Source organism: Loxodonta africana, chromosome 8 (genome assembly GCF_030014295.1).
Source record: "Loxodonta africana isolate mLoxAfr1 chromosome 8, mLoxAfr1.hap2, whole genome shotgun sequence".
NCBI classification, from domain to species: Eukaryota; Metazoa; Chordata; class Mammalia; order Proboscidea; family Elephantidae; genus Loxodonta; species Loxodonta africana.
Genome location: NC_087349.1, coordinates 16,044,526 through 16,057,239, shown reverse-complemented (window position 1 = coordinate 16,057,239; position 12,714 = coordinate 16,044,526). Strand labels below are relative to the sequence as shown.

Below are 12,714 nucleotides of genomic sequence, written 5' to 3'. Positions count from 1 at the left end.
TTGTTTTTCCTTTCTGCTAGGATAGTTTTAGGGTTCCATCCTAAGGAAATAATATGAAATATAGAAGAAGCTGAAATTAAAAATATGTTCATTGCAGCAGTGAAAAATTAGGAGCTACCTAAATGCCTAACAGTTGAGAAATTTCAGGTAAGTAGTTAAGTATTAGGTATTAATGTGTTTATGAAGAATATTTAGTAAGAGGAAACATTTATATTTTTAGAAATTAAAACCAAACTACAAAATTATATATATAGCACAACATCAAACACATCAATAAAATATATAAAAAATAGGTATATATTGCCTTTAAAACCACAGGAAAAAGCTATTTAAAAAAAATCTGAGAGGAAACAAGAAAGCTAAGGAACCACATAAGGCTTCTCCATTGAAAATGAAAGTTTGGTAGAAGTTCATTAGCCTCCAAATGAGAATCTTAAGTCATTTTACGAAGTCGAGCATTTACAGGAGGTCAAGTCAGCCAGCCAATGCCATTAGGAAGCAGTTTGCAGGTAAAATTCCTAGTCTAAAGGTGACCAGTAGAAGAAAAAAAAAAAAAAACCAAACCCGTTGCCGTCGAGTTGTTTCCGACTCATAGCGACCCTATAGGACAGAGTAGAACTGCCCCATAGAGTTTCCAAGGAGCACCTGGTGGATTTGAACTGCCAACCCTTATGGTTAGCAGCCGTAGCACTTAACCACTATGCCACCAGGGTTCCGACCAGTAGATAAGTGGGAGTGAGTAGACACCTCAGTTTTTATTAGGACATGCTGTGTGTGACAATGCAGTGCGGAATGGAAATGGTCAATACATGATGCTAGAAAAATTTGGGAAATATCTGTTAAGTTCACTTCATATGGTGAGAAGAATAAAATGTAACAGATCAAAACATATGAAATTAGAAGGTAAAGAGAAATATTTATTAAATGTTTAGATACACAAGACTCCCTGCTTCGAAGTAATGAAACCATTTCCAAAGGAAAGGATAACTTAATATTGCTACATGAAACTTTATAATCCAAGCATATAAAATTAAAAGCTAAGACATAGAGTGAATAATGTGGCAACAACATGACAGAAAGGATCAAGTTCTTAGCAGATACATGCCTCTTTTGGGTGTACCATAAGCCCTTTGCCTGTCTGTTATTAACTGTACTTAGGACACTGTTTAATTATTATTGTTGTATCTGCCTCACTCAGGGTCAGTATCTCATTCATTTGCTATTTTTAGGGACAAGTACAAGATAGAGCCTGTAGAAGGTACTCAGTAAAAGTCTAAATACAAAGAATTGGATTTGGAGACCCTTGTTTTACTGAAGGAATCCTGGTTAAGTGCTCAGCTACTAACAGAAAGGTTGGCAGCTCGGATCTACCTAGAGGCACCTTGGAATAAAAAAAAAAAAAAAAGAAAGAAACCTAACTAGTTGCCACCAAGTCGATTCTGACTCATAGTGACCCCATAGGACAGAGTAGAACTGCCTCATAGGGTTTCCAAGGAGTGGCTGGTGGATTCCAACGGCTGACCTTTTGGTTGGCACCTGAGCTCTTAACCACTGTGCTATCAGGGCTTCTTGTAAGAAAGGCCTGGAGATCTACTGCTGAAGGATCACAGCTGTTGGAAACCCGGTGGAGTGCAGTTCTGCTGTGAAACACATGCGGGCGCCATGAGTTGGAGTTGACTCTCCAGTAACTGGTTGGTTTCTGGTTCATTTTATTGAGGTGTGAAATGCTGATAAATGCATTTGTCAATTGATGAAGCAGATTTAGGAAAAAAGCACCCAGTTATTCTACAATTATAGTTTATTTTGCAAAATATTTCAACAAATGAAATATATATTCCATTAAGAAATTGAGTATTGGAATCATTCTGAAATGTAAGTAATCCAAATTATTAGTTTATATAAATTAATATAAATATATTAATATATAAATTAATTATGAGAGATCTCTGTGCTGTCGTTAATTCTTCTCTCTTACAGTCTCTGAAGTTCTCCTTTCTCTCCTTGGTCTTTATTCTCTCTCTCTCCCCTTCTTCTTTCTCTCTGTGTGTGTCCTTTCTCTCTCTGTCCCCTTCCTCCTCCCTCCCCTCTCTCTCTTCCCTCAACAAGCACAGAAGGAGAGTAAAGTTTTTGAGTCTCATTTATGCCTTTCCCCATTCAGCCATAAAAATCAACCAAGTATGTATTTTAGATAGCACCAGTATGATGGGAAATAAGCTTCAAATGCAGGGTGATTACTGTCGGTGATGGTGTATAACAGAAAGGAAAGGGCGTTATGTGGGATGTTGACCCTTTGGGGCTAGTAAGTGCACATTATGTGGTCTGAATGGTAAACTGAGCCAGTCTGATGTTTGCTAGTGGAAATGACAGTGTTTATCAGTTTTCAAAGTGACATTTGTTTGAATCAGGCTTTAACTTTTATTGCATTGAATGAGCTTACTGGTGATATTTTTAACATTCTTCTTCTAGAGTTCTTTTATGCTATGGGAAACATGCATTGAAAATTTCGAATTCTTAGAAATTGGATGATTTTTATTTTACTGGCTCTTTCATGTCGGGTGTAATTAAGCCCTCTGCTCTAGCGATATATTTGTAATTTTAGCAATGTGATCCAGGCAGTCCCTGGGTTATGAATGCCTGATGAATGTCTGATTTATGTACAGCCCGTAGTAATGAACCACCCCCCATAAAACCTATTATATTAAAAACTTAAGGTACATACAATAGTTCATACTAACAAACAGGCACTACTTTGCGGTACGGATCAAAACATTATTAGTACTGTGTTATTACATTAAAGATGTTTTGGTGTATGTGAAAATGTTTATTATTATTATTTTTAACATAGGAAGGTACACGGTATAGTATATACTAAGACAAAGATTTGACTATCTGATGTTAGATACGAACTGTTCCTAACTATTCCAATTTACATACAAATTCGACTTAAAGACAGATACATTTAGGAATGGAACTTGTTTGTAATCCAGGAACTACCTGTATTAATGGTGTAGATACAGTTTTCCTTAAGTTTAAGTCTCATAAGTCCAGTTCATAACATCAACATTATCAAATGTATTATTTCATCAAAACCAGTGTTTTCCGACTTATGTCATTTTGGTAAACTTTAAGAAAGTGAAAGTGGAATTTGTTTAATACCACACTGTTCAGTAATGTGTCCAAACCCATGGTCGGCCACATTGCCAAGAGGCCAAAGAAGGACTCTGGAACCAGTGATCGGGACATACGGTTTATTAGGGGAGCTTACACACAGGATGATCCAGGGGGTGGCTGGACCCAAGTAGCGCTCTGCTACTGCCTAGCAAGGGGCACAAGCTTATATACATTTCCAGCTGGGGCCAAGGTTTATTGTTTCTTCCCCACGTCCTTGGGCGGCCAGTGCTTCCAAGGGCTATACGTCCAGGCCCAGGTGTTTCTCTTCTAGCTGATAAGGTGTTCCTCGGCCTTGGCCGTTGGCCCAGTCATGCCACTTCTGGCCTTGTACTTTATCTTGAGTTCATCCTGAGTTTATCCCCAGCATGCTTCAGGGAAAAACAAAGCTGACTCCATGAGGAGGGGGTTCATATAGCTAAGTAGCATCACCCTACTCACACCTACAGTAATATCTTACAGTTTAATTTTTAAAATAGTCAGGCTAGCAGAAGCACTTCCAAAACAAACATAGAAACAAACCAACCCCCCACCTACAGCTGTGGGCCGTCATTACCTTTTCTGAATATCGTGCCTTTAATGGGTTTTGAGTCTCTCTGAGGTGCTTAATATGTGTGATTTGTTTGGGTTTCAGCCATAACTTCATAGTGATTTTTCTCCATTATGGACTTTACACATAATGAATTTCAGGAGATACACAACAACAGCTTCTTCTGCATGTAGATAAAGACAGTAATATGATGGAGTGATCAAATACAAATGCTCCTTTAATTTATTTTACTAAGACATTTATCCATGTTTTATTTATAAGGCAATTGAAGCCATTCATTTTGTATGGAACCTTTCCTCTTCTGAATAACAAATAATATATTATCATATATACTGCATTGGAGCAGGGAGTGATGAAAGCCATACTTGAAAATAAAAGTTTAATATTTTGGGCTCATTGGACACAATTATAGTGGCACCGTCTTTGTTTTCAACTGAATCATAACTGTGTATGCAGAGTTTAAAAAATTGGGATGGCATATAGCCCAGACTAGCGTAGAAAATAGAAAATTCTTTGTTCAAAGAGGGAAAGGGTATTTCTTTTCAGCTGCACAGCATCTTAAGTGCACAGAATTTGTCTCAGGAGTACCCCTTTGTAAGACCCATGCATACACATGATTTTTAAATAGCTTATTTTATAAGTGATTGGAATGAAATGGGATCTTATCTCCCAGGGACCTCTCGGATGGCCCCTTGAGAGCCTAGTTATCTGGTTTGTTTTTAAAGCTTTTCAGAAACGAGCCCATTTGAAAGGCGTCCAGAACCTGCACTTCTGAACCAGCTCAAGTTGCCCATTGGTGTTGAACTTACCATCGTGTGTTTGCTTTTACCTGATGCCAGCAAGAAATATAGTCTATCTATAGCTGCAATGCTGTGATGATCCTTCCTTACCCTCAGTTAGGAGTCTAGCTAACAGCTGTCACATGCCACAGCTTCATATGTATTGATTGCTGAGGTCAACCATTTCTGGGAGACTGTGGAAAAAAAGAACAGGCTGGAAAGAAAGGAAGTTTAAGATTTAGAATCTGATAGAATAAATGCAAATGATCAATTTGCTACTGCATTTGTTGTTATTAGTTGCCATCAGGTTGTACAGAGTAGAACTGCTCCATAGGTTTCCAAGGCTGTGACCTTTGAGAAGCAGATTGCCGGGCTGTCTTCTGAGGTGCCTTTGGACGGGTTCAACTGACCTTCTGGCTAGTGGTTGAATGTTTAACTGTGCCACCCAGGGACTTCTAGCCATTGCATACCTCTGTTAAAGTAGACTGTCTATATTAAACTCAGTAAGGATTTAAATATGAAATCCATTGCCATTAAATTGATTCTGACTCATAGTGACTCTATGGGACATAGTAGAACTGCCCCATAGGGGTTCCAAGGAGTGGCTGGTGGATTAGAACTGCCAACCGTTTTGGTTAGCAGCCAAGCTCTTAACCACTGCACCATCACAACTAATAGTTTGGCAAGATCTGTTGAGGTCATAGTTTATTGCCATTCTTTGGAAAAGTGTGGTCCTAGACATTGGGAATAAAGACATGCTCTGATCTGAAAATTAGAGTATGTACATCTTTCAAATCTTACTGTAACGTTCCTTTCAATAATGAGCTTCTTAGCACATTAAAAAAAATCCACATTGTAAGCCACCGTTTCAGGAATATTTCTTATGTATAGAGATGGACTGTCAAAGCTTGTCTGATTGTTTTAATCTCCTCTCTAGTCTTTCACAAAGTTATTTGGTTGTCAGGGCATTCCAAGTCCTTTCCAGATAAAGAGCTGTTGACCTGTTCCGTCTTTGAAGTGTGCATTTAGCCTACTTGAGTTGTCTACGACAGGTCGTTGCTAGTTATAAGGGCTGTGGTTCTTGGCATGCCTACACTGGTCCCATAAAAAATTAGGCAGTATTTTATACTGAGGAGCATGTGGCTACTCATCATTTGTTTGCTGACTTATCACTCAGCTGCCCCCTCCTTTCTCAGAACAGCCACTGCTGTTAGGTTAATATTTCCAAGATCAAACTGATTGCTTGAAATTATTCCTTTTGAGACCAAATAAGTGATCTTAACCTTTCTCAGTTTTATTGTGGTTTCCAAGTAAGAATAATAAGCTAGTGGTGCCTCCCAACATGGTTGTAGATTTCAGAAAGTGAACAATGTGTATGTGTTTCTTGGAAAAGTCTTCCTCATGATGGGGTTATGCCCGGCTTTCTAGGAGTATTTGGGAATATTTCCTATTCCTCACCCTACTTCCTTCTTTCTAAAGCAGTGTTCTTAACTTTTGACCCCTTTGAACTCCTCGGAATAATGTTAAATTCATTTAAAAAAATTCATAGGAATGCAAAGGGATCCAACCATGTTGAAATACGATTATTGACACAATAAATCACAAAATATAGCAGGAAGTCTAATAATACTATCGTTTCAAATAGTTATGAACGTAAGTGTTATTTTGAGATACCTGCAACAACTGTAATATGATATGAAAGTATTTGTATTTTCTATTGGTGACAAAATTACAGGAATGTTAATACTCCTGTGGCTAATGCCTGTAACTATAATTGAAAGTAATGCAAAATTTCAATTAGAGATTAGTGAAATAAAGATGTATTTTTTCCATCCAAGATCATGCACCCCTTGAGTTCCATCCATGGACCGCAGTTTAAGAAGCTCTGGTCTAAAGGGATTCTTGCTTATCAGTGTTTTTCTTGAGCCCGTGTTCCAGAGTGACAGAGGCTCTATTATTTGCCTTTTGTTCCCGAAGGGCTGACTTCCCTAAACATTAGCAGATGAAGCCTATAATTCCGCTAGGGCATCAGTGTCTTTAGCGTCTTCTGCTGGAAGAGACTTATGGTTGGTGCATTATTTTCCTTTCCCCTGATAATTGGCTCTTTCTTCACTTGAGAGACCCATGCAATATTGTTACCAAAGCTGTTGAGAAACTGTCATTTCTTTGGGATGCTGTAGACCAATGCATAAATCAGTTTGACAGAAATCCCCAATCTTTTTCTTTCCAATTTGCTCAAATAAGTTAATCTCATTTATAAATGTTGGCCACTCCTTCTTTATCCAAGTTGATGTCAGATTAGGAATTTATGATATAAGATCAGTAATTTGAAATAAACCAGTTATTCACTGGACTAAGAAGAAAGACCAAATTGATCTGCAGAGTTTTTTTTTTTTTTTTAAATCCACAATCTAAGATTCCATAAAATCTTCGCCATTGATCCTACATTGCACTTCTCAAGAGAAAAGCTTACCAAGATACAGCTTCCTGCAGCCAAAAAATATGTCATGACTACCAAGTTTACCACATAGTTTCACAAAGGCATTTCACTTCCCTGGGCATGCTAGAGGAAACACTGGTGGTGTAGTGGTTAAGAGCTATGGCTGCTAACTAAAAGGTGGGCAGTTCATACCCGCCAGGCACTCCTTGGAAACTCTGTGGCAGTTCTACTCTGTCCTGCAGGGTTACTAGGGTTACGAATTGGCTCTAAAGCAACATGTTTGGTTTTCTGGGGGGAGGGCGGGGTGGGGGCATTAGAGAGAAGGTAGTAAGAATGTAACTACAATAAGCCCCTGTGTTAGGAACTGGAGTGAAGGACAGCTGGTCCTTGCACTTGAATGTTATGTACATTTGCCCTCACTTTGATACAATTGAACCAGCCACCACTTACAACAAATTTCTTCATCACAATCAACTTCACTTGCTGCACTGCAGCTTTTAAATTATTGAAAAGGCTTCAAACCTTTTCTTGCACTGAAACCACTGCTGTTGAGTGGATTCTGACTCATAGCAACTGTATAGGACAGAGTAGAACTACCCCATAGGGTTTCCAGGAAGCGACTGGTGGATTCGAACTGCCAACCTTTTGGTTAGCGAACATAGCACTTAACAACTGGACTATCGGGGCTCCTTGGACTCTACTAAAAAAAAAATAAAACCCGTTGCTGTCGAGTTGATTCTGACTCATAGCAACCCTATAGGAGAAAGTTAAACTGCCCCATATGGTTTCCAGGGAGCATCAACCTTTTGGTTAGCAGCCGAACTCTTAACCACTATGCCACCAGGGCTTCCGGACTCTACTAAAGTAAGACTAAATAAGAACTCTATTTACGTGTTCCAGCTTACCTACAAATTCGACTTAAAGACACACTCAGGATGTGATCTCGATTGTTACCTGGGAACTGCTTGTACTTTAAGTTTACTGTAGAAACTTAGTCGGAAATAGTTTAGAACTCTGATAAAAAAGGGAGGCTAGTTAGAGGAACACTGACCATCAGTTAGCACCCCATTAATTGAATATTTCTTACATCTTTTAGGTGCCCTTGAGTTGGTTCCGACTCATAGCGACCCTATGCACAACAGGACGAAACACTGCCTGGTCCTGCGCCATCCTTACAATCGTTGTTATGCTTGAGCTCATTGTTGCAGCCACTGTGTCAACCACCTTGTTGAGGGTCTTCCTTTTTTCCATTGACCCTGTACTTTGCCAAGCATGATGTCCTTCTCCAGGGACTGATCCCTCCTGACAACATGTCCAAAGTATATAAGACGCAGTCTCACCATCCTTGCTTCTAAGGAGCATTCTGGTTGTACTTCTTCCAAGACAGATTTGTTCGTTCTTTTGGCAGTCCATGGTATATTCAGTATACCTCACCAACACCACAATTCAAAGGCGTCAATTCTTCAGTCTTCCTTATTCATTGTCCAGCTTTCACATGGATTTGATGCAATTGAAAGTACCATGGCTTGGGTCAGGCGCAGCTTAGTCTCCAGGGTGACGTCTTTGCTCTTCAACACTTTAAAGACATCGTTTGCAGCAGACTTACCCAGTGCAGTGCTTTGTTTGATTTCTTGACTGCTGCTTCCATGGGTGTTGATCGTGGGGTCCGAGTAAAATGAAATCTTTGACACCTTCAGTCTTGTCTTTTTTTTATTGTGATGTTGCTTATTGGTTCAGCTGTGAGGACTTATGTTTTCTTTATATTGAGGTGCAGACCGTACTGAAGGCTGTGGTCTCTGATCTTCATTAGTAAGTCCTCTTCACTTTCATCGAGCAAGGTTGTGTTGTCTGCATATGCAGGTTGTTAGTGAGTCTTCCTCCAATCCTGATGCCCTGTTCTTTTTCATATAGTCCAGCTTCGCAGATTATTTGCTTAGCATACAGATTGAATAGGCATGGTGAAAGAATAGAACCCTGACGCACACCTTTCCTGACTTTAAACCAATCAGTATCCCCTTGTTCTGTCCAAACAACTGCCTCTTGATCTATGTAAATGCTCCTTATGAGCACAATTAAGTGTTCTGGAATTCCCATTCTTCGCAACGTTATCTATAATTTGTTATGATCCACACAGTTGAATGCCTTTGCATAGTCGGTAAAACACAGGTAAACATCCTACTGGTATTCTCTGCTTTCAGCCAGGATCCATCTGACTTCAGCACTGAATATCCCTGGTTCCACGTCCTCTTCTGAAACCAGCCTGAATTTCTGGCAGTTGCCTGTCGATATACTGCTGCAGTCGTTTTTGAACGATCCGCAGCCAAATTTTGCTTGTGTGTGATATTAATGATATTGTTCTATAATTTCCATGTTCGGTTGGCTCATCTTTCTTGGGAATAGGCATAAATACGGATCTCTTCCAGTCAGTTGGCCAGGAAGCTGTCCTCCATATTTCTTGGCATAGACGAGTGAGCACCTCCAGTGCTGCATCCATTTGTTGAAACATCTCAGTTGATATTCCATCAATTCTTGGAGCTTGTTTTTCGTCAATGCCTTCAGAGCAGCTTGGACTTCTTCCTTCAGTACCATGGGTTCCTGATCATATGCTACCTCTTGAAATGGTTTAACATTGACTAATTCTTTTTGGTATAATGACTCTGTGTATTCCTTCCATCTTCTTTTGATGCTCCTTGCATCATTTAATAATTTCACCATAGAATCCTTCACTATTGCAACTCGAGGCTTGAATTTTTTTCTTCAGTTCTTTTGGCTTGAGAAATGCCGAGCGTGTTTTTCTCTTGGTTTTCTATCTCCAGCTCTTTGCACATGTCATTATAATACTTTACTTCGTTGTCTTGATCCGCCCTTCAAAATTTTCGGTTCAGTACTTTTACAGCATCATTTCTTCCTTTTGCTTTAGCTGCTTGTCATTTGTGAGCAAGTTTCAGAGTCTCCTCTGGTACCCATCTTGGTCTTTTCTTTCTTTCCTGTCTTTTGAATGACCTCTTGCTTTCTTCATGTACGATGTCCTTGATGTCATTCCACAGCTCGTCTGGTCTTCGGTCACTGGTGTTCAGTGTGTCAAATCTCTTCTTGAGGTGGTCTGTAAATTCAGCTGGGATATACTGAAGGTCATATTTTGGCTCTCATGGACTTGTTCTGATTTTCTTCAGTTTCAGCTTGAACTTGCACATGAGCAGTTGATGGTCTGTTCCACAGTTGGCCCTTGGCCTTGTTCTGACTGATGATACTGAGCTTTTCCATCGTCTCTTTCCACTGATGTAGTCAATTTGATTTCTGTGTGTTCCATCTAACGAGGTCCCTCTGTGTAGTTGCTGTTTATGTTGGTGAAAGAAGGTATTTGCAGTGAAGAAGTCATTGGTCTTACAAAATTCTATCATTTGATCTCCGGCATTGTTTCTATCATATTTTCCAACTACCAGTCCTTTTTCTTTGTTTCCAACTTTCGCGTTCCAATTGCCAGTAATTATCAACGCATCCTGATTGCATGTTCGCTCAATTTCAGACTGCAGCAGCTGATAAAAATCTTCTTTTTCTTCATCTTTGGCCTTCGTTGTTGGTGCATAAATTTGAATAATAGTTGTATTAACTGGTCTTCCTTGTAGGCGTATGGGTATTATCCTATCACTGACAGCATGGTACTTCAGGATAGATCTTGAAACGTTCTTTTTGATGATGAATGCAACACCATTCCTCTTCGAGTTGTCATTCCCAGCATAGTAGACTATATGATTGTCCAATTCAAAATGGGCAATACCGGTCCATTTCAGCTCACTGACGCCTTATTGATGTTTATGTGTTCCATTTTATTTTTGATGATTTCCAATTTTTTAGATTCATGCTTTGTACATTCCAGGTTCCAATTATTAGTGGATGTTTGCAGCTGTTTCTTCTCATTTTGAGTCGTGCCACATCGGTAGCTATAGCTCTTAACCACTGTGCCACCAGGGCTCTGGATAAGGCTATAAAACTATAACTATATATGTGTAGGAAACCCTGGGGTTTGTAGTGGTTAAGTGCTATGGCTGCTAACTAAAAGGCCAGCAGTTCCAATCTACCAGGTGCTCCTTGGAAACTATGGGGCAGTTCTACTCTGCCCTATAGGGTCATGAGTCAAAATTGTGTCAAATTTTTTATATATGTATTTTTTGTGCTTGATCATTATATTGTGTTCAGATTGTTGCCACTGTCAATTGGTTTATGCAAACCTAAACATGGAATAAAACCCATCGTTATTGAGTTAACTCCGACTCATCGTGACCCTGTAGGACAAAGTGTAACTGCCCCATAGAGTTTCCAAGGCTTCAGTCTTTACTGAAGCAGGTTGTCACATCTTTCTCCCACTAAGTGGATGGTGGGTTCGAACTGCTGACCTTTGGGTTAGCAGCTAAGCGCTTTAACTACTGTGCCACCAGGGCTCCTTAAATAAGGAATGGAGCCTCAAATTCTCTTCTCTGGTCATTTTACCTATTGGTTCACTCAAATTCTTAATGACCGTTTTATAACTCAAGCCAACCAGAACCCTTAAAAATGCTCCGAGTGATGGGGTGTATGGGAACTCTGGGTACTACCTCCTCAATTTTCTATAAACCTCAAACAACTCTAAATAATAAAGTTGATGGATTAATTTATGGAAAGTACTCAAAGCCAACCTTTACCAAAGGAGAAGGGATTAAAAAACACACATAAGTTTGACAGTTACTAGAGAAGAAAGATCCCGAATGTGCACGATATTTTCTTTTTTAATCCCTGTTCATTTATACATCCAAACATCAACAGATGTCTGATTGAGCATTTGCCCTGCACCTCTGGCTCTAGGGATTGTGGAGTTTTTGTTTGTGGGTTCTCTGCCGCAGTGAACTCTGTCATTGTTCTGAACAGCTGGGAACGGAGTATAGCTCATTAAGACAGGAGATGTTATCCAAGCCTCCCCTGGCATCCTGAAGAGTGATGAATATGTTTTGCTTCCTCAGATCTAAAGTATCCATGTCATTACCACCTACTGTTCTCTTGCTTTTATTGAAAAGCTCTACTGGCCCTATTGCCTCTTTGATGCATACACTTTATACCAGCTGCCTCCTTTTTATCCATCTCTTCCTCTTCTGCTTTTATTATGTTCATGAGGTATGCTGTGCCTTTAATTAAAAACACACACACACACACACACACACATCATTGTGATTACTGCGCATCACTTGTTTATGTAACCAGAATATTAGGAGCAGATTTTCACAAATAAATCCCTACGGTTTAGACAGCCCTGTTCTCTTGGGATAAAATGCAAGTTTTCTGCAGAGGAGATTGCAGTTAAAGTTCTTCATGTTTATCAGGGGAGGGAGCTTACATCTGAGTCCTTTTGTGCCAGGAGCTTGACTCTTTTTACTTCATTTGATGTAGCAATACATTTGTGAGGTGTAGGTATTATTATTCCTCTTTTAGAGGCAGTGGGCATCAGAAAGATTAAAAAAACTCAGTAAATTGTGGAGCAGGGTTCAAACCTGTCTTTCTGAGTTCATAATCTCTCTTGACTGTTTACACGACCTTTAGGTGAGTTATGTATCTTCAGATGTCATCGTTGTCTGCAGGCTTATCTATTCAGAACAAAGAAAAAGACAACTAGAGGGATAATGTTAAAAATATCACTTTTATCTGGAGGTTCCGAATCATATCTAGGCCATCATTTTTCCATTTGAGATTTTTTTTTTCAGCCTTTGCAAATGAAGCAGGCAGGGCTGATCAGGAGGAGCCACTTGTAG

The 12,714-nt window shown here is 39.5% G+C and overlaps 1 protein-coding gene across 6 annotated transcripts in view; it reads left to right on the top strand.

Annotated features, from left to right (window-relative positions):
• EXOC4 (exocyst complex component 4) overlaps window positions 1–12,714 on the top strand; it is an 831,013-nt gene that overhangs the window by 263,778 nt on the left and 554,521 nt on the right. The window lies entirely within an intron of this gene.